Source organism: Lactuca serriola, chromosome 8, assembly GCF_051521515.1.
Source record: "Lactuca serriola cultivar US96UC23 chromosome 8, Lser_US96UC23_V15, whole genome shotgun sequence".
NCBI classification, from domain to species: domain Eukaryota; kingdom Viridiplantae; phylum Streptophyta; class Magnoliopsida; order Asterales; family Asteraceae; genus Lactuca; species Lactuca serriola.
In genome coordinates, this window is record NC_136415.1 from 89,875,043 (window position 1) to 89,885,066 (window position 10,024).

Sequence of the window (10,024 nt, forward strand, 5' to 3'; positions counted from 1 at the left end):
CCCATATCTGTTATAATCGTCGGTGAAAGTCAGATAGAAACGGCTCGCATCCCTTGTGGTGGATCTAAAGGGCCCACATACATCGGTATGGATGAGATCCAATATACCCTCACGCCTTTCACAAGTGCCAGTGAAGGGTGACTTGGTCATCTTTCCAAGAAAACAAGACTCGCACACGACATCGTCCCTAAGGTCGAATGACTCCAACACTTCAACCTTTTCGAGTTGGGCTATGCGTTTCTTGTTGACATGTCTAAGATGACAATGCCACAAGCATGCTTTGTCCAAACTATTGGAAGAATCGATATGCAATACATCATTTCTTAAGTTGTCTACAACCATCACAGTTTCATATAATTCATTACAAGTCAATGCTTCAAAATAGAAAGAACCATTAAAGAAAGCATTAATAGAATCCTTTTCATTATCAAACAAAAATCTAAAACCTTTTTTATACAAACCATGAAAAGAAATAATGTTTCGTGTCATTTCTGACGAGTAACAACAATTATTAAAATCTAAACCTAACCCACTACTTAGCACTAAAGATTAAACTCCAATCTTGGTGATAGGCGACGTTTTCCTATTCCCCATGATCAAGTTTATCTTCCCATGCTCCACATCCCTACTTCTTCTTAGACCCTGCAAATCAGAACAAATGTGAAAACCACATCTTGTATCAAGGACCCAAGACATAGCATTTGATGAGTTTGTTGAATGAATAGTATAAATACCTGAAAAGGATGGATTTATCTTCCCATCCTTGATATCTTGCAAGTACTTCGGGCAGCTTCGTTTCCAATTCCCTTTCTCGTCGCAGTAGTAGCACTCTGCATCCTTCGGGTTGGAGGAGGGTGCAGCGGGACCAACTTTGGTTCCACTAGAAGAGGTATCATCGTGGGAATCTCCCTTGTGGCTCTTAGAATGAGCCTTCCTCGTCTTACCCTTTCCTTGACCAATTGCCAAGACGGGGGCGGTAGTAGGAGTTGATTCAATGGATTTGTCTTTCAGACTACTCTCAGCAGTCCTTAGCAGGCCTTGAAGCTTGCTTAAAGTGACCTCCTCCTTGTTCATGTGATAGGTCATGTGGAACTGGTTGTAACAAGGAGGTAAGGAATGTAGAATGATATCTATGGCCAGCTCCTCATCGAAGTAAACACTTAACTTCAGCAAGCAGTCCACATTCCTCCACATTTTCTGCAGGTGGGCCGTGACGGACTCTCCGTCCTTCATTTTGGTAGTGATCATCACAACGATGATCTCTTAACTTTCCTGCCTCGCGCTTTGATGGTACCTATCCATCAAATCTTGATGCATCTTATAGGGGTAGTTGTCCTTGTAGGACTTTTGGAGTTCGGCGGTCATTGTCGTGAGCATGATGCAATGAACTTTCGTAGCATCTCGCTCGTGAGCCTCGTAGGCAACTATTTCTTCGGGAGTAGCAGTGTTGACATTGACTTTTTTAGCTCCTAGTCAAGAACATACTCCTTGTCCTCGTAACGGGTCAGCATTCGGATATTGCGGATCCAATCATTGAAGTTGGTCCCATCAAAAATCACCCTCCCACACAAGTTCATGAGTGAGAATGAGTCGGAAGAGGTTGATCCTGAAGCGTTGTTGTTCAAAGTAGACATCTGAAATAAAAAAAGAGACATAGTTTGATTAGATAAGAATCCCCAATTGAACACCAAAATGAGAAATTAGGGATAGGATCCAACAACATTATTTACAGTTTAGAAGAGGGATGCTGTAATCCAAACTGCAAATAATTTGAAGGTAAGTGAATGACGATTCACTAGATTCCACCATGAAAAACGAAAAAGAGTTTTAAGTTTTAAATGTATTTAAACTCCTAGATCTTTTGAGATTCATTGAAATTTTCATTGGCATGTTTAAATCTCGATATGCCCTTCAAGTTTATGATTGGGATATCAAGGATCACAAACAAGGTGTGAATAACCATGCAAATATACTTGGTACCCTCGATGTCATTTACCAACTAATCAATGTGTAGGTTAACCACACACACTCCATTGATCTATGATAAACATCGAGTCACCCTTTGCCACCATTTCTAGTCCATATTAGTGTGTCAGTTATCCACGCACGCTCCGCTAACGACTTGGTAGGGTGCAAAGTATAATTTCATGGAATAGCATCCTTTCACATTTTTCCTAAAGTAACTAAGATTGGGAATTTTTTATAAAAACATTTACTTACATTATTAATCATTGTACTTATAATGAGTAATTAGTTTCCCTATCCTACCCGTTCGGCTAACGACCCTCTACCAATCAAGGAAGCGGTGGGTGAGAGTGAACACGTTAAACTGTCATTTTATAGGCAACAACCTTATACCCCCCTTATAGATTGGCTTCGTGAATGAGGGCTACTGACGGTAAGACTAGCTTAATATTATATATATATATATATATATATATATATATATATATATATATATATATATATATATATATATATATATATATTCTAGGGTTTGGAATTTAAATATTTCAAAATTAAAACTTTTAATTAAAATTTAAATACCAAAACTTGAGGGAAAGTTTTGAAACTTTTCAAAACATCTTTAAGATCAAATTAGAAAATTATTAATTAATCATATTATTAATATTTATCATATGATTTGACCTAATCTTTTGCTTTACAAGATAATTGAAATAAAAAATACAAATAATTAAATTTATCTTAAAAAACAAGTAATTATCTTATTTTTGACAATTATCCATTAATTTGATTATGATATAAATTACCATAACAGAAAATCTAGTTTTTAAATATGAAAAACAATTTATGGTAATTATATAAGCCAAATTAGGGCAAAACATCCGAGTTTCAGCATATCACTGAACTCACATCATGACATGCATTGTGTCACGTCGTGAGTCGAGTCAGAAACCCAAAAAAAATGAATTTTTTTTCTTATTTCAGCCATGAACAATTAACAAAGCATCAAATACAATAGAAGAACATCTTAGGCCCTGACACCACTGAAGGGTTTTGAGCAAAACAACATTCCTGTGGTGTTCATGCAAACCCTAACGCTTGGATCTAGTTTTTGTAACATCCAGATTTTCAGGGTTATTATTATGTAGTTTAATCTTTTGATTAAAGGAGAGAATCGACAAGTTGAGGATCCAACTCGCCGAGTCGAGACGGGTTTTCTCACGCGGGTTTAATGAGTGGACTCGGCGAGTCAGAGGAGGGACTCACCGAGTAGGTGCTGGGCAGAGAAACCCTAATTTCTCGGGTTTGGGACCTATTTAAAGGTCCTTATGGCCTTCATTTGCATCCACTACACCCTGAGAAAACATGGACAACATAGAGGAAGCTTGTAGTGCAAGAGGAGGGCTAATTCATCATCCTTTGGAGTGTCTTAGCAAAGGGAAGGAAGGATTTCGAGTTGGGCTGTCTTGTAGGACTCAAATCTCCTATCATTTCGTTCAGAGCTGCTGTGAGAGGTAAGGATTCATGTCTATCTTCGTTTGATTAGTAGATTTCATGAATCTAGGGTTTCTTCATGATTTATTAAGCTTGAACCTAGAGTATGAGAGGTCCCATGGTGAAATGATTCCTAGATCTGGACCTTGAGAGGTCCAGAGAGTCCCTTCCATTCTGCTTTATGCCTTTCCCTTGGAGTTATGAGCTAGGGTTGTCATGATATGGAGGATTTCACCAAAATAAGCATGGAGAGCCTTGCATGTGTACCAAGATTCGACCTTTATGTGGTTATTGGTCATAGGGAAGTCAGATCTATGGATTAGAGGAGCGGATCTGACCTCGGAAGGTCAGATGAGTGTTGTCATGGGAGTGACTCACCGAGTTCATGAGCGGACTCGACGAGTCGAGTCGAGGTTGCCTCGCGATACATACCAGGTGTAACTCGTCGAGCAAGGGGGTTGGCTCGACGTGTCAAGCGAGGCTAGGAGGAGGATTCCGTGGACACGTGTGGACTCGTCGAGTCGCCCTTGTGCACTCGACAAGTCGGGTCAAAGTTTCACCATTGACTTTCGTTGACTTTAGGGTTTTGGTCAAGACTGACTTAAGAGAGTTCAGGGAAGGGTAGAATGGTCTTCTACCCAATCTTTAGAGCTGAGACAATGAGAGAGTATTGATCGGGGATGTTATTTGAATAATAGGAGGAGGCCAGGTCCGGACGTTGGGCACGAGAGTTCATACGACTTTGTTTGAGGTGAGTCTTCTCACTATACTTTACCTAAAGTGGTAACAGAGTCATGTGACAGTGTATCTTAGAGTTATGTGACAGAGTTATTGTATGCTATCTATGTGATTTATGGCACTACATTATTTCTATGTGATTTATGTTGTGTGTATATCAGAGTTAGGACCTTTGGGGTCCATAGAGTTAGGACCAGAGGGCCCCCAGAGAGTTGGGACTGGAGGGTCCCACTGAGACACACTGACCAGAAGGTCAACCGAGTTATATACTTGAGTGTCTAATATGTGTTAGAGTGGTATTTTGGGGATCTCACTAAGCTTCGTGCTTACAGTGTTTTGTGTTATGTGTTTCAGGTTTTCTCAGGATCACGGGACGGCACTGGCACGATTGTACACACCAGAGGAAGCGTTTGTTTTGAGGATCCTGGTTTATTAATCGATTAAAAAAAAGAGTCATGTATTGTAATTTAAACAAAAATGGGATTTTTATAAAAAGTGTTAAAGAGATAAGCGATTTTAAATGAAAATTTTGTTTTGAAAATTTCGGTGTTACAGTTTTTCTATTTGTACATGCAACAATTGTCCAAGACTTACAAACCCTAATCTAGCATACAAAAAAAAATAACATCTAATGAACAAGTCAGAAAGTTACCTTGATTGTTGATTGAAGATCTTAAGCTTTTGAGAACCTTAGCACCTCAAATGTTGTGTCTTTAATAGATCACAAACACTGTTAGATGTCATTTTATGCATCTTTTAGGATACTTTTTCATTATCATTTAAGATCATATTTTGTACAATTTCATTTCATTTATTTAAATAATGTTCAGCTCAAGTAATTTGTTAGAATTCCCTTATTGCTCATGTTTTTATGTCAATTTCAGATAGTTTTAGTGGAGTAGTGCTTTGGGAGCAGTTAGATGTGCGTTTGGAGCTTAAAAGGGAGCTTGGAACTTATGGAGTATTATGAGGAATGTTTGGAAGATCCTTTGGTCAAGAAAAATTCGATTGAATTGATCACACAAAGATAGAATGTGCAATCTAAAGTTAAAGGATGTTGCTGGCAGCTTTGACCCTCTGTCAGTATTTTGACCATATCTCGAGAACCGTAACTCTGATTGACGCGATTCAAAATGATCTGAAAAGTAGACGAAATTTTGGATGTATTAGGCACAGCATGCGATTGCAGGTTGCCTTTATTCTATCGCATGGGGCCTTTTGCGATCGCAGGTTAGGTCGCAGCTTGGATTCGAGGTTTTTTAGTGCCAAAAATTCATCCGGAAGCAAAAAGTGAAAACCTGTGATCGCAAGTTGTGTACATGCGATCGCAGGCTGGCCCAAAAGCGCTAAAATGGTATCCTACTTCATTAAAAAGGCACGAGACGTGTTTACTTCAAAACCTGCGATCGCAGGTTGTGTACATGTGATCACATGTGTGTCGTTTTTGCTGCTAAACGTATAAATAGACCCTAATAGCATCCCTGTAACCTAAGTTGGCGATTCCATAGGTACCAGACGACGAAAACTAAAAATTCCAACGACTTTGGCTACTATAACCTTCCCAACCACGATTTTTTCTTTTTTATAGGCATTTCGCCTCGAAATACGAAATTGTACTAGACTAGGTATTAAAAATAAACAAAAAAAATAACAATGATAAAGAAATAGTGGATTCCATCGTTTCACGATTTTGGAGGCATTTCTTCTCCGATTTCAACGATTTCTGATGATCTGAAGACTGTGGATCATCTCCTTCAATTAGATTAGTAAGATTAGCTATTAGATGTCTCTTTTCATCTGTTTTGATCATATTTTGGCCATGTCTGGCTAAAACCATAGTCTTCAGTTCTGCAATGACAAGTACTTTTCATGTGATTGATCATTAGATCTGATTTTTGATTTGTGTTTCTATCTAGATTCTTCAATTTTGTTCTTAATGAATGTTTGATTTTGATTCTTATTAGTCTGATCACCTAGCTAGGGTTTTTATCATTCCTGTTAATCAGTCAATAGAATCCGTAATTGTTCTAATTAACTGGTAATAAGTAACAAGTAATAAATCGGTTTCGTGTTTGGGATTTGACTTTATTATAAAGTGTAAAAATCATATCTTTACGTTTTCATAATTGTTCTAATTAATGCAACTTTTCCGATCTTAATTAAGAGCTTATTTGATTAGACAGTAAAAAGTTAGGGTTAATTGAAGAGCTTTTTTTGGTTAACTAATTTAGGTAAATGAGATTATACTAAAGCTTGTTAGTTTTTCACAGTACCAGCTTAGATAGAACGCAACTTAAATAATCAGATTTAGATTAGTTACATTATTAGGAAAGTCGCAGCAGAACTGAAACCGTTTTTATTATTGATTTTCATTTAGTTTAATATCTGTAACACCCAAAGTTGGAAAGCCAAGAAAAGAAAGAAAACCCCAATTTTAAGGGGAGACTCGGCGAGTCCGAGCGGGATCCGGGTTGAGGTGTAAGCGACCAACTCGGCGAGTCGGCCAAAGTGACTCGGCGAGTCAGGTCTGAGCAAGGAAAACCCTAAATCCGGGACTTGGAGCTTATTTAAACGTCTCATTCTCTCCCCTAGGGTTCCTTTATTGCCTCTCTAGCACATATCACTAAACCCTAGCCGCCATAATCGTTTTGGAGCAAGATCTACCCTTAGTGAAGCTTTTGGAGCTTGAGAGAGAAGTTAGTCTTTGTGGAGCAAGAAGGGGGCATTGGATCCAGAGTTGGTGGATCATTTCTGAGCATTCAAAGGTAATAAATCGTTACCTTCCCTCTTTTGTTTAATAGATCAATCTTAGCTATGTGATTTGGGGATTTTATGCCATGCTTAAGAACTATTTCGAGTAAGAAGCCTAGATCTGAAGTTGCTACTTCAGATCTGAGTGTATCTTGGCCAGGAAAGTCATAAAGCATCTGTTCTTGGGTTGATAGTGAAGCCTCTTTGTCTTAAACCCTAGTTTGGATTGTTTTAAGCCTAGATCTCTTGATCTACACGTAAAGTTTGCCACTTTACGTAGGGGATAGGCCTTAGAAGTATGGATCTATGAGTTGGAAGCCCTGTTTGGCTCGAAAAGCCACTACATGGATTGAGGACTGAATAGACTCAGCGAGTCCTTCGAGTGGACTCGGCAAGTAGCTTGAAGATGAGGAGGAACTCGACGAGTGGGATGAACAGCTCGTCGAGTCGGATGAAGTTAGGCATGAACTCGGCGAGTTGGAAGAACAACTCGACGAGTTGGTTGAAGATTGCCTTGGGCTCGGCGAGTCTATTCTTGGACTCGGCGAGTCAGGTCGCGAAACCCCAAACCTTTCGAGTTGAAACTCGAATCAGCGAGTCGGGTGGAGACTCAGCGAGTTGGACAGGTCAGGACTCGGGAATAGTTGACTCGGCGAGTCATGGACTGACTCGGCGAGTCGAGTCGCGAATAGAAGGACCCTGAGCATATGAACTCGGCGAGTTATTAGGTGGACTCGGCGAGTAGGGTTGACCTGGAAGGTTGACTTTGACCAGGATTTTGACCTTGGCTAGAGTTGACCTAGTTGACCTTTGGAGGTCAGTTGGACTAAGTGTTATTTTGGCATTGGTAGCTCGAGGAGCTAGTGGAGCAGCAGTTCGGAGTCAGAGGTCAAGTAGCAGTCAAAGGATTAGCAGCATCAGTTCAGCAGTCTCAGGTGAGTTTCCTTCCAGTAGCAACGGGTCTAAGGCCACAATGTCGGCCCGTTTAGTTAGTAGTAGTTTCCAGATTTGATCCGATGCAGTAGTTAGCATGTTTGATGCCTTCATGGCTCAGACATGATTTATGTGTTATGTGATCCGGGTTACGGCCCGATGTAGTATATGTGTGTTCATGCTAGTGGATATGTTTATGCTATGTCCAGTCAGCTTCGGACTTCGGTCCGATGTAGGGGACGGGGGTCCCAGTCAGCTTCGGACTTCGGTCCGATGTAGGGGACGGGGGTCCCAGTCAGCTTCGGACTTCAATCCGATGTAGGGTACGGAGGTCCCAGTTAGTCCGGACTTCGGTCCGATGCAGTGGACATGGTCCCAGTTAGTCCGGACTTCGGTCCGATGCAGGGGGCAAGGCCCCAGTTAGCCCGAACTTCGGTCCGATGCAGTGGGCAAGGCCCAGTATGTGCTTTATATGTTATTGTGTGGTATGTGGTAGATTGGGGGAGCTCACTAAGCTTCGTGCTTACGGTTTTCAGTTTTGGTTTCAGGTACTCGGTTTTCAAAAGAGGAGCTCGGGAAGATTGCAGTGCACACACCATAGTCAGTTGGCCTGGGGATGTTTGACTCTGATAATGAGATTATGTTTTGAATTAATACTCTAAAAATTATGTTATGACTTATGATTTAGTTTTGTAAATATGGTTTTAGTAATGTTTTAAAAGAAATTTTTAGTCGTGATTTTTGGGTCGTTACAAGTTGGTATCAGAGCCTTGGTTTGAGGGATTCGGACATACCCTCGGGCGTGTCTGAACTCAAACTAAGGGATTGGTATAAAGGTTTTCAAAAGGAAAAGATAGTTTTGGAAAAAGGAGTTGAGAAAAGAAAAGAGTTTTAGAAAAAGCAAAAAGAATATTTAGAAAGTAAATAACTTGAAAGGAGAAAAAGGGTGTGGTGCATGCAATCAGCCGAGCTCAAGTAAGTACTCCCAAATTACCCATACAAGTTACGTTATGATTATCAGTATCAGTATCAGTATCAGTTTCAGTTTCAGATTTAGTTTCAGCTTCAGTTTCAGTTAAACAGCATGATAGAATAGGACTAAGGATCTAGGAGGATGCGTTATGTGCCTGCTTTATGTGTTTCAGCTCTATAAGAATTGCATGCTGGTATTGAGTAGACAGTAGTAGGATAGCCTGCGTAGGTTATGCCTGATAGTGTGAGCTTAGCATTGTATGCTAGTGCAGTTTCTTGTTATGAGAATAATTTTGCATGAGTGTGCTTCCTTTATCTGAATGCTGCTTGCTTTGTGCTTTGTGGGACTCTGAGTGATGGGAGTTAGCCATTAGGTGAATACGTCACATCACATGTGATCAGGGTTGAATAATCTCAGAGTGTTGGATTTGGCCCTATGGCGCAGCTCTCGTCTGAGTCTAACCGTTGTAGGGACGAGACTTTTACTCGAAGGATTATCCGAGCCTCATTACATGTGATGGTATTCAGGTGGTGGCTAATTGGCATTACAAGGAGGCCTTCAGCAGCTGAGGACTGGTTTAGGTGGAGTCAGAAGTTCCCTAGGGCAAGCCTAGGATGAGAGTAGCAGAGATCAGTATTAGTAGAAGTGATTTGGTGGAGTTGAGGTAACTCTTGAGGAAAGTACGGATATATGTGGAAGGTAGTAGGGGCCCATACTACTGAAAGCAGAGGATCCGTACTCGATTCAAGAGGGGCCAAGACGAAACCAGGGAATGGTGGAGTGTATGTGAGATCCCTCAATAGTGGTGTGTATTGATCAGTTATTGTGTTATGTTTTCAGCATGGTGACATTGCGCGAGGTATCAGTTGGCAGTTCAGGTGCTGGGGAGGGATCTGGCTCAGGCTCTAGAGCCGGGCAGCTTGATGATCCGACGAGGGATTTCATTTCTGCAGAGATTGTGCGCAGCATCATTGATCAGACTCCAGTGATTTTTGGTTCGGTTAGAGAGGCCATCGTGGAGCTTATGGACAGTCATCTTGAGGCCTTTAGGGCCGGGATAGTTTCAGGACAGTTTTGGGCTCGTCTAGAGCTCGGTTCTTATGGAGTCCGGGGATCCATCAGAGAGGGGGATTCCATTTCTGACTTCTGCCATCAGGGGTCAGGAGTGAG